We start from the raw sequence: 27,199 nt of genomic DNA on the forward strand, positions 1-27,199 counted from the left end.
AGAGTGATCCACCTTTCACTGTTTCATAGTCTGAGCAATATTACTGTGTGCAAGGAGTGGTCATCCTCCCCTCCTGTTCCCGGTATCTTCAGCCAATGACATCTAAATACAAATGTATTGGTAGTCCTTGGCAGATGAGCAGAGAGTAGGACATGGTACGACCAGGGTGTCACACCAGTGTAAACACCTGTAGTGTGTCTGGTTTTATCTTATCTCCTTACCAAGGTGTGTGAAAGGAATTAGTCAGTAATTTGTACTGTCAACATTGCTGTCTGGCCTGTTAGCCAAACTGCTGAGCTTGGGAAGAGAGACAGGCTTTGTATTATGCATCAAGCTCAACTAATGACATTGGTGTTTTCCTAACATGGATTTATTTCAACTGCTCAGCTGCAAATACACATGCAGGCTCCAAGGCAGTTTAAAGTAGTTCCAGGAACAACTTCTTCATCACATTTCTCAAGCAGATTATCAAGTTACAAATATTACATCATCAACAAAAAGTCTCTTTGGCTGACCACTCTGTAAAACCCAGTCCTTTAGGTTTCGCTACGTAGGCATTTCTGAGTGTCATGCACACTCTACTAGCTCATGTTCTCGGAGACTTTGTAATTCTCCATTGCACAATTGAGGGGGGTTGAATTCTGGAAAAGCTCTTTTCAGGAGTTTTCCCAAGTCTACCTAAGCGAGCCTCCTTCAGTGCTGGTATCCATCCGATTTCTGTGGTCTGTTGGAGGATGGCTAGTGTTTTTTGCTGGATGCGTTCCATTTCCCTTATCTAAATGTAAAAGGAGTATGATTCCTGCTTTATAAGAAAGACAAATGATTACCTAGTCACTTCAGAAGTGAAAGCAGGAGGTCGTTCCCCCATCATCTTTTAGCTGACTCGAGTTGTCTTCATGAAAAGCAGATGTCGTTCCTGATGATTAAGAAAATTATTTTTTGAAGGAGATGCTATAACCTCCATTTACGAGAACAGGCAACAGATCCCGCATTTCCTACATGCCCCTCCTCAGTGGCATCCGTGGGAGGTTTGGGCATGAATCATGAGACAGGCAGGGCCTGCATTTTAAGCCATTTACAGCTTCAGGTTGAAATATGTCCACCGGAGAAATGCAGCATGAAAGGGGCTACATGCTGGTTTTGTTCTGCGTGTCAGTCCCACAAGCCAGTATCAGTGGGGTCCCATGCACACAGATGAATGGCATATGACCCAAAGCCTTAATGAAGAACAGATTTTCCTGGGTTTTGGGGGCTCCAGTAGGGACTGTATAAGCCTGTACTTAAAAACTGACTGGTTTTGAACATGGCAAGTAGAATTACTGTTTCTCGCTGGTTTCAGGGTAACATTATCTCACTGCTAATGAGAAAGAGAGGATGATTTTGGGGTCCCATAAAAACAGTGTTGCTGCTCTTGTAAACTATTAAAGTGGGTAGGGGCTTTAAAGCTGGTAGGTGTTAGTCCTGGGCTCTTTGAGACCTCAGAGTCCTCAGCTTGCCCTGCCTGAGCTGGCTGGTTCTCCTCACGCTCGTCCTTATGTGAAGTCACCGTCCACCCTCACACAGATGAAAAGCAGTCCTTTTCCTGGTGCCTCTGCAGAGCAGGGGGGCGATGAGGGACGTGGAGGGAGTGGCAGCCTTACGGCCCAGTTGCTGGCCGCAGTAGGTCACCTCGCGTAGGCGCTGTCTATCTCAAATGGTTACTGGATCGGCAGCGTGCTGTTGTCCACCTACAACAAAGGAGGCCCTGAGGAATGAAACTTCCTAGGAAGGTGGCGTAACATATTTTCTGTTCAAAGACATAATGCAGCCCTAAATGTTTTATACTCCAGTCACATCAATTCTCTATTGCAAGACTTCCGCTTGATTTTGCACCCCTGAAGAGTTCATCAGGTATTTTTTAGAAACATGTTTTGTTTGCTGTTTTTGACAAAGTGGGGCTGGCTGGGGCGGGGGGGGAAGTGTCTTTATATTAAAAACAAAAAGTTTTTTAAAATTACCATGGGAAATAAAGTATTTTTGCAAGCAGCAGAGCTCCAGAGTGATTCCACTAGGCCCCATTCTCCTTTTATTGATGAAACTCAGCTGATTTAAAGTAGGCTGCTTTCCTCTCTTGGGGAAGTCACACAAGATCCTTCAGCTAGCTTTGAAAAACACTTTCTTCTGCATCTCACTATTTCCATTGAAAAGTTATCCTAATTGAATCAGTTTACCTTTTGAAACATTAATTAAATTAAAAAGATCTGGTGTTGCCAACAAAACGGAAGAATGCTTTTTTAATGTACAGCGGAAATCAATTATCCAGTATCTGTGGATACAACTGAAAGAATATTATTGTAGTTTCATTTTGTTTTCTTGGGGGAAAGAAAGACTAATTGTTTTTTAAATGAAATGTTAAGTAGCATAGTTTACCAAGAAGTATAACCACAGACTGGTTTGATGTGTGTTGCACAGCTAGAATTAGAAACACACACAAAAAGAAAAAAAAAGGAAGAAACCACAGAGCTATTAAGCTGAGACAGTAAAGAAGCAGCAAAATTGGCCTGGCTTTTCTTTTTCCACTTAAAGATACTACTCACTTGGATAAACAGTATAATCTTTGCAAATAAATAAACTTACATTTTTTAACAACAAAACAAAAAAAGAAACAGAAGAAGGAAATAGGAAAAACCTAAACTAAACAAAAGAGTGAGAACATAGGGATCATTAAGTATGTGATTTCAAACAAAAATGCTGTTAATTAAGGGCGACGCCCAGCAGCAGGAATCTGGGAAAGAGGTTGAAACAAGAAACAAATATCATGTCCTTCAAGTTTAATTAATTTCTTTGGACAATCTCCAAACGTGTAGGGAAAAAAAAAAGGAACATAAAATAGCCAAAGGAAGAAAAATATTAAAAACAAGAGTTCCTGAAATTTGAATTTGTAGCATTTACAGAAATGCAAAAGTGAGTATGTTTTCCTCCCCAAAAGCTGTAACTAGAACCTGAGAGGTTAGGAAAATGAAGTTTAAACTCTTACGTGTCTAAACAAACGGGCTCTTTCGATGTGTTCGTAGCAGCTGGATGCCACGGCAGCCTCTTCATGTGGCACAAGGTCGTTTTGCAGCAGAATACTCAGAAAAGTGGTTCCTGCTTGTAGGAAATACATGCTGCTTCCATGCATTTTAATTGCCTGGGTCATCACTGTCTGCAGTCCTGACCATACCCCCAGCAAAGCTCTTCCCGTTGGCTCAGCAATGCCCCCAAGTCAGTTTATAGCTGGAAATGGGACCAGTGCAACCAGAGAGGAGTAGCACAGTGAAGTGCCCCTGGCAGACCAAATCCCTGCCAGGTCTTGCTGAAAAAAACAAAGGCAAAAGAAGTGAGTCAAAGCAAAGGAATATGTATTCCTTTCCCACTGCATTTGCTTTTTTTTTTTTCCCCCCATATCGAAGTCTTCCTGTTCTTCACTTATTAGATAGCTCCGTTGTCCCAAATTCATCCTGCTGCTGTCACTAACTCATGAAAGTGTGCCAGTCACGGACTAATGTATTTCTAACCTCCCATTTTTTGGGGCTTTAACATTTCCTGAGTTTTCCAGTCAGATATCTGACTCCCTTCCACTCCTATGCCTTCTCTCCTCCTTCCACCCCTAACACTTTCCATCACTGCCTAAAGAATCCCTCCCATCGTCAGTCACTTCCCTATCTCTGTGCTTGGAGCTGAATTTCCTTGCCTGGCCCCAGCAGCCCTGTTATTCTCCACAAGGTTTTAAGAGCTTTTCCCACTGTAAGTGATGGGGCAAAGCCTGCCAGGGCACAAAGTAGCCAGAGGGTAAAAAATAAATGGATTCAGAAGCTCCAGGTGTATCAGTGGTGCTGCAGATTGCAGGAGGAAGGAAAGAGATAGGCAGTGTGAACAGATATAGGGAACTTGTTTATGGTGAGCACTCATGGGACTGACAAAGATCAGTTGCCTAATGGAAGTGGGTTTCCTATAAACACTGAACAGATTCCTACTGAGTGTCCTGTGTGGCTATTTAGGGCAGAATTGCATTATGCCTATTAAAATATTCATAAATAAGCAAAAATCTTTTCAAAAGACATCTTTTAAAGATGTAAAAAGAATGACTTGGACAATTTATGTCACTGTATTCTAACTAATTGTGTACGACCCATCCCTTGGATAGCTTAACTGCATAAATGTTGGCTGAATCTGCAAGTAGCTGAGGATGCTAAGTGAGTGGCCAGCTTGGTCATCAGCCCTCCAAGGTGCTCCCTGTCTCCTGTGGGACTTGAGGATACTCAGCTTTGAGGATCATTTGACCAAAAATATAAAGTGCATGGTAATGAAGAAGCAGGAATGGAAATAGAATTTCCTTGCCTTGAAAAAATAATAGTTTGATAAGTTGCTCTGAAGAATGTTAACCAAATCTTTTTAAAGTGTTTATTTGTATTTATTATTGTGCAATCTAAGAGGGGAATTAAACATCTGGATAATGACGTGTTTACAGTTTAAAGAACATCCTAGCGGTCACATTCCTTCCTCTGTAGAAATGCTTGCACACTTCTAAAGAAGATACTTGTTTATCTAGCTGTGTTGTTTATTGATCTACTGTCTGGCTAATACACCACTTGAAAAGATTCTGAGCCAAATGTACCGCTAATGTAAGCAGATGCAGTGACATCAAAATTGGTTGCGAGTCTGGCCCTCTGAGGTTCCTCATGAAAAACATTAACTTGACAATGACCGGTCAAAAATATCTATTTGCTTTAGTTCAAGTCTGTCTCATTGAAACAAGATTTACACGGAGATAATTTCAATGAGTTCAGCAGAATTGCTCTGAATGTGCTGTAGCATGATGAAAACCAAGCGTACTTGTTTTTAAAGAAGAATCCCTTCCCAACGCCAACACTTTAGAGAATTAAAAATGTTCTTTTTTTTTTTATGTCATTCACGTTGGAAAGCGAAATGAGAGCAGCCTATTTATACTGAGGTTCTCCTGGTTTGAATGCAGTAACACAATTACAGCAAAGAAAAGTTCTGAGCACTATAAAGGAGAGTTTAGGCTTTTTCAGTCAGATGAGAAAGGAAATCTAGAAACTTATTCACAAAGAGATTAAGGCTGACATTCTCAAAGCCAGCTTGGGTATTTAGATATTCACCTTGCACTAAAATTAACAAGATTTGTTTGTCCAAATACTCTACCTTTGAAAATTTTAACTTTTTAAACACTTGCCGCTCCCCACCCCCCACCAATTTGTACTCTGGCCTAGCCACAAATATATCTGGAAGCTTCCTAGTATTAGACTAGAAATATTGCGTATCTTTGTGTGTGCAAATGTGAGTCTGTATACCGTTGTATGTTTGAATCTTCAGTAACAGATGTAACATTTCTATATGATAAGAAAAGCCTTAGCCAATGATGTGAGAATGTGGGTGTCAGTCAGGTGGTTTACTCTACCTGCATTTCAAAGGCAATCCATTTGAAATATGATGAAACGTGGACCATGTCCAGCCTGACACTGTTTGAAAAGCTTTTCCCTACCCGCATCTTTAAACAGCATGAGGGAGATGATGCTTTCAAAGCAATCCTCGTCTCAGAGGTCAGTATTGTGGGGAAGGATAACGTTGTTTCAGAGAAATACATATTTATTTTATTTTTCTTGGCAGCCCATTGGTTGTCATCAGGGTTGCCTTGGTGGAAATTTTTTTTATTCTTTTGGTTAAGAGAAACAAATTGTGAAATCTTCAGCTTTTTGAAAGGTGAGGCAAACTAAGATTGGCATTGAAATAGACTAAATGGTATAAGCTTCAGCTTCATGAGTATTGTGTCTAGCGGAGTGGTACTCTTGGTCTCAGTTGTACACCAAAGAAATAACTCCAGAAGGAACAAAGATTGAGATTTGGTTGTATAAATTCCATAATTCTACATCGTTTATCAGGAAAACATTGCTGTTTAATATATTCTATCCAGGATGATGAAAATCACTATGGGTCTGTTGTACAAGCCAGAACATGTTCAGGGAGCTTTGATGTTCTGAAAAAAAAGGGGGGGGGGGGACAAGAGGCATCATCCCCTATAGAAAGGAGGGGTTTCTCAGCCCATGAAACAGAGTCTAAATAGAAGCAGCTTCACAACTGACCGGGGAAGAAGTGCAAAGGAACCTGCTGAAGGCAGAGCTGTACATGAGCGTGCTCTTCAGCTCACCACAAGCTTGTCTGTGGGCAGGACCTTGAGGTCCTTTATCTGTCTGACCCTAAACTCAGGAGGGTTTCTCCTTCACTTGTGGAGCTGCCAGACCCACTTTAGGGAGCAGGTTGTTCTATGTGTAGATCATGTGAGGATGTGTGGGTTGCTGTGTGTCTTTGGTTTTGCAGATAAAAAGCAGTTCTGTTTTTGTCTTTACCGATTTGGTTAGAAGGGTTGATTGTCTCCCCTGGCATGTGAGGTTGGGGCATGGGGGAGGGCCAGCTGGCTGCGGTGCCATCCAGATAAGACCGTGTTGCTGTTAATAACATGGGGAAAACAATCAGGAGTTATGGTAGGGATAATATCTGCCCCTTTGGGAGGGTGTGTACCTACCACTTATTACTCATGTTCCCAGTTCTGGTTAGCTTTCCTTTCTTGCTGGATAACTGGAATCCAAGACTAATTGAGAAGGACATTTTTCTTTACATTTATCTCTGGTTACCTTTTCTCCAAAGCAGACCTCGTTTCTGTGATTCATGCCTTTATTACCTGCAGACTCACCACTGTCTCACTCAGCCCCACCAAGGCCCCGTCTCAAGCATATCTGGAAGCCAGCTCGAAATGCTTACAGCTGGGCTGCCTTGCTCTGAGCGCCCAGTGCTGGCATTGGCTTTGATTTGTAAAGCCCTACAACGTCCTCAGGCTGGCCTACCTGCGAGGACGGCTCTTACCCTCTGCCAAGTGGCTGCTCAGCATCAGGAGCAGCATTCCTGCTGACACTGCCTCCCTGTAGGAGAGGGAGCCTCCGGCAGAGCCCTGGGGAGGCAGGAGCTCAGTAAGTCCCTGAGCTTCTTCCAGCCCTGAGGGGCTCACGTTCGCTGCTTGCAGGCCACGTTGCAAAGTTCTCTCTTTACACGCTTGGGAAGAGGCAAGCAGTCCTTGTCCTTCTCTGCAGAATAGACTCCTGTTTTGGTTTTTTGCTATCTGGGACACATAAAGAATTGCCGCTAATTTAGCTCTGTGTTTCAGCCTGTGCTGTTCAAAACTCAGGTTCTGGAGAAGCTACAGCCTCATTTTGTTACCACAAGACTCAACAGATTTTTCAAAAGATAGCAGACCAAATACAGGACCAGTTTTTGAAGTTCTATTCAGCTGTTCTTGCTGAAGGCAAGACATCTTACTGACGTCTCCCAGACGCAGACAGTAAAAAACTTGAGAGGCAACTGGGTAAGGACTGCAGAATATGGCCCACTGACCTTAGCCCAGGCAGAAGGAGCAGAGCACACCAATCAATCACAGTTTGATACCTGGGCTTATAAAAAGCTTACTGGAATAGTATGTATAAATGTATAATGCATCTGTGACTCTGAAGCCAACACATTTTCTCCCTGCTCCATAGAAATTGCCTGAGTTAGACCATAAAGATACACTGCTCTTTGTGTGGTATATAAAGAATATCAATACCAAAAGAATTTATGTATGATCCAAGAATTTTTTAATAAAGTGTGTGTTCTCTGGCCACCGCTTCTGTTCTTTATGAATAGATATAAGGAGTGATACAATTTCATCTAAGATCGTACACCAAAGGTAGATTGCTAGCTGTCTGTAACCTCCTTGAGTAGGCTGGGCTCTGGAAGAAGGAGCTTTTAATGGTTTGATATAGTGAGTGATATTAGACTGCTCACATATCAGGGCTCAGCACATCCCCTTACAGAACCCAACATAGTAGAACAAATTAATCATACTTTGGCCTGCTAAATGGGATCTGGGGGGCCATAACTATAAATTAAGCTTTCCTCTACACCACCTCAGAATGATTCGTCCTCCATACTGCTCATGAGTCATATCTTTTCCAAGCTCCACAGAGCAGAGTAAACGCTGTTCATTGTCTTACTGCACGCAGACTTTGGAGGTCTACCTTGATGGTTGGAGGTTTTCTGTTTGTTTTTAATTGCTTGTGCTTCTCTTCCCTGTATGGAGATGGCAGGTAGAAGCTCGCAGCTTTGCGGTTGGAACAGAAGACAGTAAAGATTGTTTCTCAGTGTTGCCTTACCCCAGTTTCCTATACAAACAAGGTTGACTCTGGTAGGCTCCAGTGTGTCTGAGGGATGATGTTATTATTGTGGTTATCACCTCGAAGCATTAGGCATGTTTTTTAGCCACAGTAAGCTGAGCAATCTCATCTTCTTTGTGATTCTTTGGGAAGCCAGTAGAGAGGACAAAGGACAGGCTTGATTAGCTTGCAGTAGTCCCTGCTGTTGAGGAGGCTTCATGGGCAGGGTTCTTTTTATGTTATTATAGTAGAAGTACTCTATGGGGCACTTTTATCAGGCAAAGGTGAAGAAGACAAACGCAGAAGTCAGAGGCGAGGTCACTGGCTGCCAGGAAGGAACCACAGATGGAAGAAAGCACTGCTCAGGGAGCTGGAAGGTCAGAGCCCAGGTGGGATTTGTCTCACCAGGCAGCGCTGGGACAGCCGGATGCCCGCGCCTAACCTCCTCCCATGACTTCCTTGCAGTCGGAAAGATTAATCGGCCCTGGATTTCCAGAGACTGATTCATCTACCCTTAGTCACCTGTTTTAGGAGGGGTGAACTACAATGCGAGGACTGTCAAGCATGTCCAGTGAGAAGTTCAAACTGGAGGATGAGCTTTTAGCCCAGTAAAGTGGAGTTGACATGATGTCTGCTCACAAATGTGAGTGAGGAATAAGCTCTTTTGAACAGTAGAGTGCACTGGCCAAATGCTTTTATATACATTTAGGTGAAGGAGACAGTATCATGGCTGCAGTTTCTCCATAAAGCTCTCATCTGCTCACCAGCATCACTTCTATGTTGTTTCTTTACTTTCCTGTTTTCCATCCATTAGCTGATCTTACCGAAGTCTGGGCTGTGGTATGAGTAGTCATGAAGTTGTATATGGTAAAGGATGAGTAGAGCTCTCTGACATCTTTTGATCATATTACTGTCTTCTGCTTATGAATTTCCTCTGTTTTATCTACTTAGGAAAATGAAAAGTACCTTCCCTCGACTCCCGTCAACCTTGTTAAATTCCCTTGTGCAGTGTCCTCAGATTTCCAATTCTTAGCTCAGGTATCCTGCTATATCATGTGGGTTTTTGTGAGTACTTATTTCTCTCTCTTTAAACTCCAGATCCCAGAATCACACGAGCATCAGATATCGTTCTGCTTTAAGTGTGTCTTCCGTGCCTTTGCAGTTGCAAAGCAAAACTTGCAAGTCTAGTGCAGTTTCAATTTTTATAGCATACTCTTCATTAACTGAATAACCAGAAGGAACTGAGGAGATTTCAGTAGTATTTCAGTTGTATTTTAGTCTTCTTTTTTAAGCACATCTCATCTTACGTATGAGAGCCAAATTCACTGGTTTCGAACACTTTGATGTCTCTATTGTGATTATGTACTGTGTGGTACAATGTGCATCATTCACACAATATATTCAGAAAGCTATATAAAAATGGAAGTGGTTCAGTTCCTGTTTGTGCTCCTGTTAACTAATGTTATGAAAGGTAGGAAGAATCCGATTTCTAAATCTAGTTTAACAGTTCAACAAACTAAATAAAAAAACCCAAACAAACAAGGGCAGAATAAAATTGAGAGGGTAAAATAATAAATCAAGGAAAAGAGAAAGGACTCATCCATCGGCACCATGGCTATGCTTTTGGAAAGGGAAAAGTTGAAAGCTTACAATGAACATAGGATAGATGCACATTTATGGTATTTGACATTCTTCCTTTGGATTGTGCTTCACCCTAAATGCATGTAAAATGAATACCTAGAATGATTCTTTGTGGCTTGGGATTTTTTCTAGTTTGTTTGTCTTATTTTTAATAGCTTATTTTTTCAATTTGAGATATTCTGCAAGCTTGCTTTTTCTCTGTAGCTATTTGTGGTGGTTACTTGAACTGATGACAATAATCATAAAACCATGGTTGGTCTCCATTGTAAAATGTTCTAGTGCCTTTGATGGAGCATTGGTCTTACTGTGCTGGGTAAACGTACAGATCGTGAAGTGATATTTCCTGTCTAAAAACTCTGGTGATTATTTTCAAAACTTGTGTTTGGTTTTGTCTTACTGGCTCGAAACACAGGACTATATATTATAGCACCTCTCACATTGTTTTCCTTGTCTGGCGTTTTCTTGGTTGGCCAATTGCTGGGCTGTGTCAGTACCAATAACAAGTTAGCACCAGCCTGCAATGTTTATTCAAGTAAAATTTCACAGACTTTTTGTTTGCTTGAGCACTGCAGGACTGAAACCTTTTACGTTCAAGCAAAATAACATGCAGCTCTTCCAATTTGTTACATATTTTTTTAGATATTCCTGCCAACTGTTGACAAATTTGAGGCATGTTGACAAAGTATCATAATTTCATAAGGAAAATGCTCTTCTATTTCTTATTTTCCAAATAGCTTCCTTAGGTTGCAATCCCGCAAACATACAAAAAATTACCATTTACTTTAATTGTGCAGGTAACTCCAGTAAATTCAACAGAATTTACTGTTGAAATTATGTCCCTCATGCCCATCAAAGCCTGTGGCAAAAATTCCACTGCCTTCAGTGAAACCCGGGAGTCTTGAAACTGAATTGGGAAGCAAGATTCGTATTTGACACGAATAGGAAAAAAGTGACATCTGCTTTCACTTAAGACTTGCAGGTCCCTGGATGCCCCGGCTTTGCTGAAAGGACATTGAAAAGAGCCAGAAAATTCAGTTACTGTTAGCTACCACCTGGCATCATATTCGACTTCAGACTGCTAGTGGAGGTGAATTACAGACAGACTGGTACTGGGGACGGGTGGTTTTGATCCATGGGGCTCCTCTCCAAACTTCCACATTGTATAACTAACTAGGTGTAATTTTGAGAACTATCTGCTTAGCCTTTCAGTCCAGGACCTCAAATATGGATGGAGGGAGCTGAACTTTACTGTATTTTATCTTTCTCAGTTTTTGTGACTGAGAAATTTAAAAAGTAGTACCAAAGAACTAAATACAACAATATTTTCAAAAAAATGGGGCATGTTGTGGGATCACTTGTGATCCTGGGATCCCATGTTTGGTTGGCTTGTTTTGCTAAGGTACTTAGGCAAGCATGTAGCATTAAGCCCTGGTAAAAGGAACAGGGCACATCAGTTTATAGATTTTTTTGTTGTTTCTGAAGTATCAGGTCGTTGCTTCCCTTTGAACAACACTGCATGAACTAAAGCTGCCGATTTCTTCTTGTCTCCCAATGAGGTGTTACCCAAACCTTCAATCTGGGAAACAGAGAGGAGTAATTCAGGTTACTCCCTTGTGAAACAGTGCAAGTCTCCTGCTAATCAGTTCCTCCCAGGCTCTTGTGAATGTTCTTCATTACAGAAGAGAAAAAAGGAGAACTCAAATAGTCTGATGTAAATGACATGCAAGGAGAAATAACTATAGGGAAAATGAAAGGCTATAACAGCATTTCTGTATATGTGCATCTATGCATATGTGTATGTGGGATGGTTGTCCTCTGTCATTAATGAGAGCTGTGCATGCTGCTGGGTCACACACCAGCAATAACTTGATCTGCCATGAGTACCTGATCACCTTGCTGCTAAATTAACCAGACAGAGCTTATGCTGGTTTTATGCTGGCTGCAGGGGAACAGAAAATATCTCATCTGGTATAAATCCTGACTGTTCAAGCTCATTAGTATTTTTTGATGTCCTGGCTTTCTACCAACAGAATAGCTTTATATTGAAGTGGTGTGGCATTTTTGATCCAGTACTAGAAGCTATAAAGTGAGATTTACTGTCTTTCTGCACTGTAGCCTGATACGGGGCATGATGCCAGGGGTAAGGCTGGGAGCAAAGTCACTGACAGTCCCTTCAAAGTATCATCTGGTGCAGTATATGCATTTTATTTGATCCATGTGGTGGGTGCACAGCTCAGTGTCCCATTCACAGTGAGACTAAGCCAGCAACTGGTATAGACAGATAGATGTGGGACTGAGAGATTGAGAGGTAGATACAGATGGATATATCACATGAGGTCTTGGTGGATGAGAAATTCATGCTTTAGATTCACTAATCTCAGATGTCTCCTGTCTAGATACCATCAAATATGCTGCACTGTATCTTTCTGTAAGGACAAATGTCCACCAAGGACAGATTAAGACCAGTAAACTGGCTGGATTCCTGACTAGATAGGAGTTTGCACCCAGGTGGCTGAGAGGATAAACTAGCAGTTCTCAGAGGCTCCTTAATGCCCATGGAATGCTACCTGATTTACAAACATTATTGCCACGCTTTACCCATGACAACTTTACCTGGGGATGCTCTGCTAGTATAGTAGTAGAGCATGAACACTTTATGAAAAAGATACTGGCAAATGCTCACTAAGCAGTCTCACTATAGATATGTATGGCCAAGATGAAATTACTTAGATGCTGTTTACCTGTTTTTCCTGTTGCCATTAAAAAAAGCAAACAAAGCCCTTGTATGTGCACTTGAACTGTGACAATGGGCATCCACCAGCTACTGAAATAATTATTTAAGAGGCTGACAAAAAGTCTGAAGACTGCAAGTTTTCCATGGTATTTGAGAATGCTTTAACTTTAAAATGTTGGCTAGTAGATTTAAGGCTTAGGGAAAAACCTAGTCATTTCCTAGGGGAGTGTCTGAATGCCATGTTTCACCTCAGAATGTGTATTTCCAATTCACTGCATCAACAACTGAAAAAAAAAAAAGACATTTTGACGGATCCTTTATGTATGTGATATTTCCCACCCATGACTGACACAACTATACTAGGCAATGTTAAAGTAGGATTGGATATGCTAGGAAAAAACTGTCTTTTTTGTGATAAAGATTATTTCATTCAAAGAACTGGTTTAAATTCTGCTGGAAGAGTCTATATATCCTGGATGGAGTAGGGCTTGTGACTACACCCTGCAAAATACTGCTAAATCCTTTCACGTGTAGTTCGACGGCTCAGTCGGGAGAGAAGCTGAGACAATTCCCTAGAGAGAAGCTGAAAGTATCCCAGATCATTTAAAGGGGATGGGGGATGTTAATGATGATCATTATAACAATGATAATTATAACAACGTAAATATCAGCACCGTTAGCAATTTCATTTCTTATTATAGCATGGCAAAAAGGAGATAAACAGATTATTTATGCTTGTTCTGCATGGAATGTTATGATTTTGGTGTCTTTATTAGATGTAGCCTGTTAGAGAGACCGTGCTTTTCCCCGTGTGCTCCCTGCCTGATAATTAACATGTATGGGGTGCTTTTAAATAGCAAACAAAGGAAACTCACTCTGCTTGTTTGTTTGGTATGTTTATGGTCATATACCAAAATATCTCACACAAAACAGCAGCAGTTTAAATTTCCTGGAAGAAGAAAACATTCTCCTTATGAAAATGGTGTTCATAGCAATGAAGCATTTTAATGCAACCATACATCTGAAGTCAAAAAGGGTAAAAGTATTGTGAACAAAAGTTTATATTTAAGACCTGGAGAGCTCAGACTTTCTATGTAGCCAGCCCAAAAGTACAGAAATTTCTGTAGAAACCAATGCTTTTTTTGTCCATGTGTAAAACCCAGGTCTTTGCCTTAGTTTTCCTTCACCAATCACAGCAGAGTTAAAAAAAAAATACAAATCCTTACATATTTCAGATGGAAGGGGATAAAAAAAATCACTGGGCCTTGACCCATTTGTTTTATTGTACAGCATTCAAAAAAACTAGTGATGAATATGGTATAAATAGCTAGCTAGATTAGTTAGATTAGACATTCAGAGAAAGAGGATGGTGGATAAGAGATAATCTGCTAGAGTAGAAAGATAATCCTGATCACTAGGGATCAGTCCTTCTTCCACTGAAATCTAGCAAGATCCCCAATGTTAGTAGGAGAAGTAGAAAGACACAGAGGTTCCTTGCTAAGGACCACCAGAAGGAATGATGTATGTCAATGTCTGTGAAGGGCTACAGTGAGCATCCTTAGAAAATTCAGACTCTTGAATGAGGGTTGTTATTCTGAAAAGTCTGTATATTTGCTGACAATTTTCCATTTTTCTTGATGGCACTAATAACAATCAAAAATCCAAATAATGAAAGACTCTAAAGCAAAACAAGAATTCTGTGAGGCTGGAAAGTGAAATGTGTCAGCAAAAGAAATTCTGAAAGGGAAATTGATAGTGAAATTCATAAGACAAGTTTAATCTTATAAGATAAATGAAATGCAAAGAATTATGAGTAAGTAAATAACAAACTTCCCTGACTAATAATTCAGGTCTGCAATATTTATGTAAGTTTAAGTATGTTCCACAACATGACAATGTTATGTTCTATTGCCATTAATCTAGAAGGGTAAAAAATTGCAAGCAGATTGCAAGAAAAATCATGATACTGGCTCCAATTTTTTTATTCAAGTTCAGTAGTCTGTCTCCCAGTCTTCCTCCAGGAATATAGCAGGTACTATACTGCCTTTCTCACAGAAAAGTAAAAAAAAAAAATTGGCTCCCACTAAGGACCTAAATTAGACTAGTCTGCAGTGGTACATCAGTTTATAATTTCTTTCAAAACTAAGAGATTCCAACTAATTAGTTCTTTCCCCACTCAGGCCCCATCCATCCCATTTGCCTTCCCTACATCAATTCCCTGTCAGTACTGCAGGTAAGGTTTTTGTCCTGACCTTTATATCCCTCCCAAATGTGGTCACCTCCACACCCCAGTTCTGCATCCCACCTTAGGCCACGCACCTTTCCCTGTACCCCCAGCTGCAACTTCTGCAGACTTTGAGGATTTTGACATGGTACCACCTCATACCCCTCTTTTTCTTCCACCAGCTCCTTCTTGAGACCTCTCTGCTGTACTCGGCAGCCATGCAACAAGGGGGTTGCATGGGTGGGAGCAAGATGTACTGGCCAAGTTCTCTTGTGAGGGATATTGCATAAATGACCAGAAATCGGTGCTATTGTTCCATATTCTAGTGCTCCACCTGAGGTTGCCCCTGGGAAAGCACAGCAGATGTGTCCATTTCACAGAATTTATTCCAATAAGGTATTTGCCTGTTGGCAAAAACATGACTATCTTGATAGCTTTGACTGCTAGTGGGTGACACCTGGATAACCAGCAACAGTTAAGGTCCTTGAATGCATCCAGAGGAGTATTCACTAGGACTGGAGAGAAACTGGAGGGTGGTGCAACTGGGAGTGGTGAGAAGACTGGCTCTTGGTGTGACTTAATACCAGGTCTTTTGCATTGCAGCTTATGTCAGCAGAACGCCTGCTCCTTCTGACTGTGCTTTCCTGGAACAACGGGTGCAGCAAAAAGGGAATATAAGCACGCAGCCTGGAGGCCTGTAATTTTCAAAGCATAGGCTGAGAAGAAGTGGGGACATAAGGTAGGCTGCAGAAATGCAGAAGTATTGTGTGTGATACAACTTATGGCAGAGATGTCCCATGGTTGTGGTATTTTGTCAGAGAAATGGGTTTTGGCACTGTCCAACAGGTCTTCTGCAAGAGCCAATTCCTATTTGCAGGGAAACATTATAGACAAGTCTCAGAGGTCAGTTTCTCTTGGAAGGGCAATCCAGATGTGTGGAAAAATCATTACATTTTATTAATATATAGTTTTTGTCTTGCTATCGCGTCTTTCAAGTATGATTCCTCTGAAGCAGACATGAAAGATGTTAAGAAAGGCACCTCCCTAAACAGAGCTGCCTATTTTCATTTTGTTTAGCTGAAGGGTCTTGGACGCTCTAAGCTTCTGCTATGCGCTTCATTGTCAAGGTGTTGAAACATTTACAATACGTTTCAAATGGCAAATGTCACCCACTCTCCCTCGTATTTTATTTGCTGCTTGGCCTGACCATTCAGACAGGCACAGGCAGAAACCTTGGTTGTTTCTGTGTTTCCCTTCTCTCAAGACTTTCACTGCTCAGAAATGTGTCAGGAGTCTTTTTTGATTTTTCATAAGCAGAGCTCAAAGCATTCTATCTGCTCTTTAGTTTTAAAATTTCTTGTCTGTCTTAATTTTGATGCGAGTTGAGTGTAGTGAAATGTTTGGGTTTTTTAATCTTAAATCAGAAATGTGTGCCTTGAACAGAGCTGGTGTGAATCAGAATTAAAAAAAAAAACACCCCAAACAAAAAGAAAGATGAAATGTAGTTTTATGACGTGACAAGATGTCCAAACTCTCAGGAAATAGGAATTTCTTTTTTCAAAAGTCTAAGAGGAATACTGATTTGAAGGGCCACCCTCAAGTTAAAGTCATGCCCCTGTTTGAACATCTTTTCTACCTATTGTTAAAAGTAGTATCTTAAGATCACCAATACTGAATTATAAATGGTTAGAGAAGCAGGATTTTCCACATTAATTTCTTTCTTTCATAAAGTAACATTTTGTATGTTGGTTAATTTCCCCTGTTACTTTTAAGGGCTTTCATTATGCAAAGAGGAAAAAAAAATTTAAGAAAAAAATTGATTGCAAAAATACAAAGGAATAGGCAATAGGCAGAAAAAGAGAGTAAGGAACTATGGGCTGAAGGAATCATATAGCTCTTAAATGGATCTCTAAAGGGACCAGAGGTTTGCCTAAGCATTTTCTACACCACACCACACCCCCGGTATATATACATATATCTAAACCAAAACATCTGCAGTACCATATCACTATTATTGTAGTATCATGAAACAGCTAACATTCTCCTAGGAAAATGGGAGTGGAAAAGGAAGTCACATAAGATGAAAAAAGGTGGAAGAATATCAGCTCTTCATATCTGTATTCAGATCCTGCTGTTGCACATGCCTCCTCCCCACATAGCGCTACGCCTGTAAGCAGTATCGGTTGGGCAACCAAAGGCGGCTCATTCTGAGCAGGGGCAGATTTGCCCGTTGGTACGCAGTGAAGTCGCTGGCTACAGAGTCATGGCACCAGGTCACAAGCTGTCATCCTTTCTACTGCGTCCCAGTGCTTGCCTTTAACTCTCCGCAGCGCACGGGAGTCGGGCATTGGGCATCTGCCGGTGCAGGCGTGCGTGGCAGGTTGGACGACGTGCACCCCTCGCTCACTGTGAAAGCATCTGACCACTGTGTCTGTCCTGAAAGTCAGGGTGTACCGTCCTGGTGCTGTAAAACTTGCATACAAATGAGCGTGCCTGGGACTGCCAGTGCGATTGGTCTGACCGTGCCTGGGACATCCATAAAATTACAGGCATCTCTCCAAAGCTACCCCTTTGCACCCAGAGAAGATTTCCAGGTGGAAAAGAACAGTGAGTCTGAGGAAATTTGGGTTGAAGTGGCTTTTAGGTCAGGTAAGATTGCCTTCTCTTTCTTTCTAAAAAACCTCATGAACCCAGTCGCCCCAAACCAGAAATACCTCCAGCTTTGTTTTGTAATAAAATGAACACTTTCAGTGGCGAGGCTAAGGGAAGCTTCATGAAATGCACAGCATCAAAGGCTTGTCTTTCATTTCCCTCAGCAAACATGCCCTTCTGCAAGAACGACTGATTTTTGTGGGACTTCTCAAATGCTTAGGGTCGCCCGAGCTTAGGTACCTTGCTAAATCATCATCATCAGTAACAAATCTTTACTTGGCTCTGTTGCGAGCCAGGCTATGAACAAAGGTGCATATGAAGTATTTGACATTGTGATGGCAACAACTTAAATATATACTCTTTTCCCTAGAGCCAGCCCCACCTTTTGACTTGACGGAAAGTGCTTGTGATAACGTTCATTTATGGTTTCTCAGACTTCTTTTAGTGTCAGGGGAGCAATCTGCAGGACTAGAAAAAGGCAAGGTGTCTTGTCAGGACGCATCATTTCCCGAAGGGTGGACGTACCGGAACGAAAAAGTTTCGGCATCCCAGTTGCTGCTACTTCTGAACCGCAGCGTGCATTGCTGTGGGAGACCGGCTCACCCGGAGCCCGGGGGCGAGGGGCAGGGATGGACGGAGGCAGCCGGGAGCCCTGTTGGGCAGGGTGAAGTGAAGGCCAGCGGAGCCCGGCAGGGCGCTGGGGAGGCTGGCGGGCGGGCTGGGCCAGGAGAAGCCGGCGAAGGCACCACCGGCACCCTTCCCCTCGCCCGAGTGCTTGCGTTTTTTCCCCGAAAGCGCTGTTTTTCAGCGTCACGTGGCTGAGGTGAAACTTTCCTTGAAGTCCGTCAGTCAAGTCAGCCTGCGCCGCCAGAGCAAACGGGAACCCAGAAGCCGCGGCGCAGGCAGACGACCCACCCGGAGGGCACGTTTTCCCCCCAAAAGCCCTGATTTTTTGGGGGGTGGGGAAGGCCCCAGCCCCTCAGGACGGGAGGAAGGCGGGGTCCAGCGCACCGCTGCGCGGGGGAAACGGGGCTGCAGATGCAGGCTGCGCTGAAGGATGGAGCGGGAGAGGAGGAGGAGGAGGAGAGGGAGGAAGCGCGACCCGAGGCGGCAGGGGGCCGCTCCGGGGGGGGGGGGGGCCGCCGTCGCCCCGCGCTGCCTCCCGGCTGTGGGCGGGGTGTCGCCGCCTTCGGGCCGCCGCCGGGGCGGGCCGGGCCGGGCCGGGGGGATGGCGGGGGGAGGAGGAGGAGGAGGAGGAAGGGGGGGAGCGGGGGTGTCATGCCGAGAGCGCGCGTCGCAGCCCGCCAGGCCGCGGCCCGACCCGCACCCCGGGGCGCAGCCCTCCGCCCTCCGCCGCTCCCCCAGGCAGGCGGCCCCGCTTCCCGGCGGGCCCGGGGCATCCGCGCCCCGGGCGGCAGTCAGCCGCGTCCCGGGCGGGCGGAGGGCCGGGGGGAAGGAGAGCGGAGCCCTCTCCGCCGCTTGAAAGAAGGGGAGGGAGGGGGGAAAGTTTAGCGGAGGGTGTTGGAAACTGGGAGTTATCCCTAAAGAGCCTTTCCCCTGCTCCGATCCAGCAGCGCTGGGAAGAGGGGGCGGCGGCGGCGGGGAGCCCTGCAACATCTGTAAAACTTGGAGGAGGCGGCGGAGAGGAGTGTGCGAGAGGGAGAAAAGCAAAAGGGACAACTTTTCCGACACGTGAGTATCGCGGCGCGATGTGTTTATTCCCCTCCTTCGGTGGCTGCGCCGAGCCAAAACAATGCCGGGCGGCGGCGGCGGCCGGGCCGGGCCGGGCCGGGCCGGAGGGGTCCCCCCTTCCCTCCGAAAACTGTTCTGATACCAGGCGGTGGGTTTGGGGTTAGGTTGTTTGGTTTTTTTTCCTCCCCCTCTTCTTCTTTTTCTCCTCCCCCCCCCCCCCGCTCTTTTTGTTGAACCAAATCAGAAATGTCAGTCAGTGCGAGTGAGTCAGAAGGGATCAGATTACAAGATCACTGAAACTGATGTCGGGTCCGCGCACACACACACACGCACACACACCCACACAGAGGCAGAGGCGCGGGCTGCTCCCCGCGGGAGGCGGGCAGGGATAAAACAACCAACAACAACAGCCGCCGGCCCTCCTCTGCCGCCCCTGTCCCGCGTGTGTCGTGTCCCGTCCCGTCCCCCTTCCCCCCCCCCGCCCCCCCCGGAGAATGCCCGCCGGCCGCGGCGGGGGCCGGCCCCGCTAGCCGCGGCGGCGGGGGAGCGGCGCGGGGGCGAGCCGCGGCGGCCCCGGCCCTCGCCCATGGGCAGCGCGGGGGTTCGGCGGCAGCGGCGGCGGCGGCAGGTACGTACCCACTTGGGCGAGAAGTTCTTTGTTCCCCGGGCTCTGCTCCGGGCCACTTTCTTCTCGCCTCCCAGCGCTCCTTCCCCGCTCCCGGCCCCCTTCCCGCTTCCCTAGCTCGGAGGCGGGGGGTAGGGGGGAGCGAGGTGCCTAACCCCCAAAATGGCTGTCAGGGAGCGCGGGAGTTGAGGGTGCGGGGAGAGGCGGGGGCACTCCCCGCTCCGGGCCCGGGCTCGGCCGCTCACGTCCCGCGGCAGAGCTGCCGATTCGCGAGCGGCAGCTGCTTTTTTATTGCCCCCCCCCCTCCCCGAGCAACTCCCGGGCGTTTTCACGCCGGTGAGGCGGGAGGCCGGCCGCAAACTTTGCAGGGGGAAAGGCGAGAGGAGCGCGGCAGAAGGCGCTGTCACATCTGGCGGGGCGGAGGGGCGCCCGGCCGTTGTTCCCCGCCGGCGGCTCCCCGAGGGCGAGGGGGGGGAAAGTCGCGTCCCGGCCGGGGGTGGGTGCTCGGGGGTGCGTGCGCCTTTTTGTGTGTGTGTGGGGGGGCGTGCGCGGCGTGGGGCGCCGCTCCTCGCTGCCGCCGCCGTTGGCACTGGGTCAAGCTGGGGAGACGGGCGGCCGGCGGCGGGCCGGGCCGCGGCGGGAGGAGCGGGGCGGCTGCCCGCGGCCGGCGGCGGCGGCGGGGCGGGGGGGCGGAGGAGGCGCCCCCGGGGGAGCTGCCGGGAGCCGCCCCGGGCCGGCACCGCGGCCCGTCCTCGCGTCGCGCAACTTTGAAGGGTCTGGGGAGAGCGGATCCTCTGCGGTTTTAATGAGCCGTAAAGTCGGGGTGTTGACACAACTCCTGCGCCTCCGGACGGGCTCGCCGGCGCTCAGCCGCCAGTGCCCGCTCCCAAATCCTCGCACCACGTGAAGAGAAAAGGTAAAAGGACCCCCCGCCTCCCCACCTCACCCCCCCCCCCCCCCCCCAATTTTCTTTTTAACCCTCTGGTGCGTAGTTTTGATCCGGTCCTGTGGGTACGGTGTCCATGGCCTTCTGCCAGTTTGCGTGTAGATATATTTATGTAAAATATTTTCTCTCAGCTCCTTGCCAGCTGTTCCACATTTTCCAGCTGCCACTTCAGTTTGAAATGATGGACTGTACGGATCTCAAAGAACCTTTTAGTCAAAGGTAGGCATAGCTGCCCGTTTGATACACAGTGTCACGTTTTAGAGGCTGCTTCACTAAAGAAGTATTAGGTAGCAACCCGCAGCAAAATACTCATCGCTGTCGTGCCCTTGCGACTTCCCGCTTGATTTTCAAGGCTCAATAAACGTGATTTTTTAAGCTTCAGCGTGCAGACTTCGTTTCTTTTGTGTGTGCTACAGAAAAACTTGGAAGCGCAATTTTTCAGAGGCCTTGAGATATGTGGCTGATGAAATCAACAAACATTTTTAAGAGGGCACGGCTGCCCCTCTTTCTGTGCATGAGGAGGGCATCTGTTTTGAAACCGTTTAAGTTGGTGGAATAGTGAGAAATCACCAAGTTTCTTTGTGTTACAAAATTGTTTTTGATGTGGTGTTCAGTGAGATTACGGATTGAAATTTGCAAGAACTGGCCTTAAGTAGTTTGAATATTTGTGCAATTGCATTGTAATTTGGAAAGGTGCCCCACTGATTGATTCCTATAATTATTTCATTTAGGTCCTTTATTAAAAATTAATAATGATCTGACAGTTTCTTAATTACATATGTCATGATTATTTTGAAGGAAGACAAATGCCGTGTTTTAAAGTAAAGTAACCTTAAAATGTAAAAACTGCCATGTCCACACCACTGTATTTCAGTGGAGGAAATATATATTAAAACTAATGGTGAATGAGTTTAGCAATGTAAACTGTAGGCAGCCTCCTGAGAGTTTGTTTATATAATGAAGGTTTGGGTTTAACTAGCTAGTATGTAAATACTTCCAGTTTGGTGTATAGCCCAATTCTAAATACATAAATAATAGTAACTATGAGAGAAGGCTATTTTAAGGGGGAGGATTATTTCTTTAAAAGCAGGATTATGTGATTTTGAATGAGTAAGAAGAATGAGTAAGAAAAGAACTCCCTCAGTGTGTATATATTCTTTTAAGCAGCAGTGGAAGTAAAACTATGGCTTAAGGTGCCTAAATGAATGCACTCTTGCATTCCGATAATTGCACATGGTTTTCAGTAGGACATGCTGTTTTCCAAAGCATTTCTGCGGAAGTACTACAAAACAAAGACATCACCTGCATTTTCCTGCTTAAGTGGAGTAATGTTTTTGGCTTGAGAAGGCGTGCGGTGGCCAAGACAGTGTTTACTGCTATAAGTAATCTTCAGTTGTGGAAGATACGTTGTGCATTTTCAAACACAAAAACATTTTGTAACTAAGAAATTAAAGTATTGATGGTTATAAAGAATTTCTGTTTATTTTGGAATCGGTGTTAGAGAAACCAAAATACTCAAGTTTTGAGATATCATTAAAGTTTGTTCATCTTGCAGATTACTTAATTTTTTAACAAGATAAATGTGTGCATTTGGTACTGACCCATAAAAGTTCCAGTTACACTTCCTGCCTCGTTTTTGGGAAAGCTATTCCATTACCTGCACTCGGTAGCGTGTTTGAATTTCATCCTGCGTATTCAAGGAAGGAATGGCATATTTTTGTGTTTTAGAGTGTTAGTGAAAAGTTAGTCATCTTTGCCTGATAAATAAGGAATCTGATGGTTATTAAAGCAGGATTTATTTGGAGTTATGGAAGGAAGCAGTTTAATGATCAGTGTTGCATGCACTCAACTATATGGAGACAGTAATGTACAAAGAAAAAGCAGACTTGAAGGAAAAGTGAATCAATGAGTCATGAAATCCTCAGGAAAACCTTAGTAATGGAATGTTAATGCTTTTAGACTATAGTAGATTATCTTAAAAGTCAGACTTTTCTTCTTTATGCAATTGTTGTAAATCCCTAGCTAAAGAACACTTTGAAGAAGGCTTTAGTTTTTCTGGCATTCATATTCTGTAGTCATTCTGATTGTTTTGGAAGATTCAAGAAATTTTCTGCCAACTTGCAGTTAGGCAATTAAAACGCTAAAATGGCTACAGAGGAAGCTTTTTATTCAACAAAAGGTTCAGCTGTAATAATGATTTCAAGTTGTCTTTTAACCATAGGTTTTATAGACGTCCTCCCTTTAGACTTTGTCATTTTTATAAGCGAATTGATTTGTTATACTTTAAAATCAAATAAAATGAGACAGAATAAACAAAAATAGGGCATGGGTGCTGCTGCAAACTTTTCAAGTTCTTTGAGTGCATTTTTCATCTTTACTTTTATTTGATAGGTCTGTGAAATAGAGCTGTAGACTGGCAAAGACTTTAAATGAAATTTCACACTTTGATGATTTTTTTAAACTTTGATATATTGACAGCAAAAGGAGCTGCAAAGCTTTTATATAACTTGAGCAGTAACGCCAAGCAGCAGTCAAACGTCTCTATGCATTTGTGTTTAACTGCAGAAGAAAAACATGTCCATGGGCAGTAGAGGGTTCTTATCAACTCCCTAATCCCAGATCCCAGCAAACCTTGAGGGCATGCCTCAGATCTTGCTGAAATCATTGTAGACTCTCACAGTTTTCAGATTAAATATGCTATGTGTTCCTGGCTCCAACAACAGTTTTATGAGCTCACTAAGCTTCCTGTTTTAAGATCCTTTTCTGAAGTTTTTAGGAGCTGCTAAAGGCGATGCTGTCTATGGCAAGTGGTACTTGTTAATTTAGAGACACTTTAGATATTTCATTCTGTCTGTAAAAATAGCCAAAATTGCTATTTTCAAATTGGAAGTCGAGTTGCACTGAGAAAAAGCTCCTGTAAAGAGGCATTCTGTTGTTTTAATGTGTTTGTCAGTACACAAGGTTACAAAGTTTATACGAGGCTTGATTTGTTTTATGGGGGCTTGACTTTGACCGGGCTCTTTAAAATGAGACTTTTTCAGTTGTAATTCTAAGCACAATGCAGCTTTTAGTACATAATTTCTGAGCCTCTTTTAACCAATTGTGTTTGTAGCAGCTCATTAAACATACCTTTGAAGTTCTCATTCTCCTTTAAGTGTCAGAGAAGGGAAAATGTATTCTGCCAAGGGTGAATTTCAGTGAATCAGGTAGTTAACCCTGGGATTTGTTTGACCCTTCTGAACGAACGGTGGTGCACCTCAGATTCTGGGTCCGGTCTTTTCTAGCTGCTAAATAGTTAACTCTTATGTTTTATTCACTGTAATCATGTTTATGTATTTGGTGTAATAGTTTTAATTAAAAAGGAAAATACTTATTGTCCAGCAACGTGTCATGTTATTCCCGAGAGAACTTGAGCCAATTTTGTGCTTAAAGGTTATTCAGTGAATGAAATTTTGAAAGCCCATTTGTCAAGGTGCTGCACGGTTTCTGTTAGTTTTCAGCCCCCAAATTCATTGTCTGCATGGCCCAGTCATTAGTCATCAGTGTATTAGTGCTGCCTTCAGGCAATGCTGCCCAGCACTTCTTCACACCATTATAGCTCTAAAAGTGTACTCTGCCGACTTGTAGAATTACTGCTCTGATTTCCGCTTGGCTGGGTTTGAGGTAAGTCCCCTCCCTACCTTCCAGCTCACTCTAATCCCTCCTTTCTTTCAAGGCCGCTTTCTGCGGAGATATAGGGGAAAACTTTCTTAAAGATTGTGCTGGCATCATACTGTGGTTTTGTTGTGGTATACGCTGTACATATAAATTGTACCTGCATTACCTTGAAAGAGTATTAAATTGGCTGCTGATCTGAAGAGTTGGTTTCTCTCTCTTTTTAAGAACAAAACAAGAAACAAGACAATACATTGATCTTAAAAATGCCTGCAAGATTATTTAGATTACAACAAGGGACGAACTAATTGGGATAGAATGCGTTTGTCTCTAAATAGTTGCTGGGTGTCAGAACTGATAATATCAGAATCCACTACCAAGAGATCTGATTGAATAATTTTCTTAGCTGAACTTGCCACTCTAATGTCAAGTTATTTTTTGCACTGATTACCAAGACAATCCTTTTTTTTTTTAAAATGATGCTCAAAATGCTGCTGTATTTTTTTGGTATCTGGTATTTACCTCAGGGCTAAAGGACCCAAGTAACCTTTTGGTGGTTTAGAGCTGAACCTCCCCCAACTATGTTTGCTGCTTCGTATGATAGTCTGTTTTCTTTACATACAAATCTGTTAATGTCAAGAAAATCAACTGCGTGTAAAGAATACTTCATCCAGCTGCTGAGAGGATGAAGCCTTCATTAGACAAGATGTATGAATACCTGAAACCGAATAGTCAGAAACACAGATCAAGTTAGTGTCACTTCAGTACAATGTCTGCTGTTCTGAGCCGTGTATATTAAAATGAAATCCTAGCACTACCGATTCTTAACTAACAGGACGTGTGGTTTGGTGTGGTTTTGCTTGGCTCTTCAATTCACTATGGATGTTTTTTCTGGGAAAATAAGACAGCTGTATAATTCTATGATTACACTATTTGAACAGTGATAGTGGATTGTGAAGTAATTTATACTGCAGCAGTTCAGAGTTGTGCTGTTGTATTTTGTCGAGTTACAAAAATGTGAAGGAATCATGATGCAATTTTACTGCTACTATGAGACAGGTGTAAAACCTAAAGTAAACTGTAAAAGCTGAAGATAAAGTTTTATAAACTACCTTTCACACTTGAAGTTCTTCCTGGATATGGGGAGCTTTCCTAGCTCTTTTACGTGTTAAAACATCTGTGTTGGGTTAGAATGTGAAATTTTGGATGAAGGCATCCCTTAACCTGAGAGTATGCTGAGGAGATAAACAGGCTTCCAGAAATGGGACTGGTGATGAAAACACGGCACTTTCAGAAGCATTCTACTTGATTCTTTTTATCTTGTTTTAAAATGCTAATTGTAAAATACGGAATACAGTCTTTTCTTCTTTAATTTGCATATCATAAGTTAGAAACAGAAGGCACATCTTCGCAGTAGATGTACATTAAATATATTCTTCCTTCAGCTCGGTTCCTGTATAGATTGACATTGATATATAGATCTAGTTTTGATTCTAAGGAAACTTTCATCTCTTGGGATTGATGAGATAAAGCAAAAAGTGCGAAGAAAGTGGTCATGCCATTGGAATTCACGTTTAGTGCTGGTGCTCTAAATTAGAGTATTTCTGCATTTTTCTGTGGCAGTTGTAGTGACTTCTTATTTGATGAACTAAATAAATCATGATGCAAAGCACACCCAATACAGATGTTTGTAATTTGCTTTACCAAGCTGTTTGTTGACAAACTGGCAAGAAGGGAAAGAAGAAAACATCCTATATCATCACCATAAGTGTTCCTAGTGCTAGTAACAGTATCAGAAGAGGAAGTCATAGGGTATGTTATCAGCACAGCAAGTCTTGCTGGTTGTCCTTGTCTCTGCATATTCCTGTCCTTTCAAATCTTAAGCGTATGAATGCTCTAATTCAGGTTTCATAAAACAAGTGTTTTACAGAAGGGAGTCACAGTGCTGTTACTGAAGTTTGTTTTGGATTTAGTGCTGCTGCATTCCTGAAGAAAGATGGGGCAAAACTGAGTGTAGACTTGGTAGGGAACTTTGAAGTGTCACCGCTCATTTTAACCTATTGCTACAAACAGTAAAGTCCACAGGAGATTTCCCCCCCACCCCCACTAATTCTTTTACAGCTAATCTTACTTTGACATAATTATTAGAGTTTTTCCTGCTGCAGAGTTTGAAGCACAAGGACATGCAGGATTGCAAAACAAGCAGTAACACAGTTTACGCTGAATTCTCTAGCAATATTAGGCAGTTTAATTGGCAGGAGTTCTGATTTCTTAAGGGTATTACTCATTTTAAACCCACCCGCCTCCCCAAATATATTTACAGATTTGGAGACTTGAAAAATATGTGGCACTTTCTATTTTTTAAGAAATAACCTTTGTTCTTTCCATTGTCTGTATTTAGATAGTTTGTAAGAGAGACAAAATGAGGAATAAAGAAACCCAAGACCATGTGATTAAAATAACAAATGCTTAGATGCAGAGTTAATGACGTGGTTTGGTTCCTTGGTTTTGGTTGTGGGCTTGGGTTTTTGAGGGGGGTTTAGGTTGGTTTTTTTTTTTCATTTTAAAGCTCAGTTACTTACTCTAAAGACTCTTGGGTAATGAATGGATTATAAATTTTTACCTCAGAGGATACATCATATCTGCATTGTAAAGCCACTAAGATGTGTTGTAAGTTCTGGCTCTGTATCCCTCAGCTTTGTGTAGCATGTCCCCAAACAACTTCTGTGAGGGATGAACTGGTTGGATGTGGACAGTTTGACCTGAATCCTTCAGTGTTTTTATCCATTAAATTCTGTTTACTGGGTAA

At 43.4% G+C, this 27,199-nt stretch overlaps 1 protein-coding gene and 1 long non-coding RNA gene across 3 annotated transcripts in view; one reads left to right on the top strand and one right to left on the bottom strand.

Moving 5' to 3' along the window:
• Window positions 1–230: 230 nt before the first annotated feature.
• Window positions 231–20,020, bottom strand: LOC128145542 (uncharacterized). Its single transcript, XR_008236510.1, has 3 exons — window positions 19,802–20,020; window positions 3,017–3,334; window positions 231–2,305 (listed from the first exon to the last, which is right to left on the bottom strand). It is a non-coding gene; the product is annotated as an uncharacterized LOC128145542 (long non-coding RNA).
• Window positions 18,999–27,199, top strand: part of GLI3 (GLI family zinc finger 3) — a 215,044-nt gene continuing 206,843 nt past the window's right edge. For both annotated transcript variants that reach the window (XM_052795785.1, XM_052795794.1), the window contains exon 1: window positions 18,999–19,165. The gene's annotated coding sequence lies outside the window, so the exon portion shown is untranslated. The remainder of the gene's footprint in view (window positions 19,166–27,199) is intronic.

Source organism: Harpia harpyja, chromosome 1, assembly GCF_026419915.1.
Source record: "Harpia harpyja isolate bHarHar1 chromosome 1, bHarHar1 primary haplotype, whole genome shotgun sequence".
NCBI classification, from domain to species: domain Eukaryota; kingdom Metazoa; phylum Chordata; class Aves; order Accipitriformes; family Accipitridae; genus Harpia; species Harpia harpyja.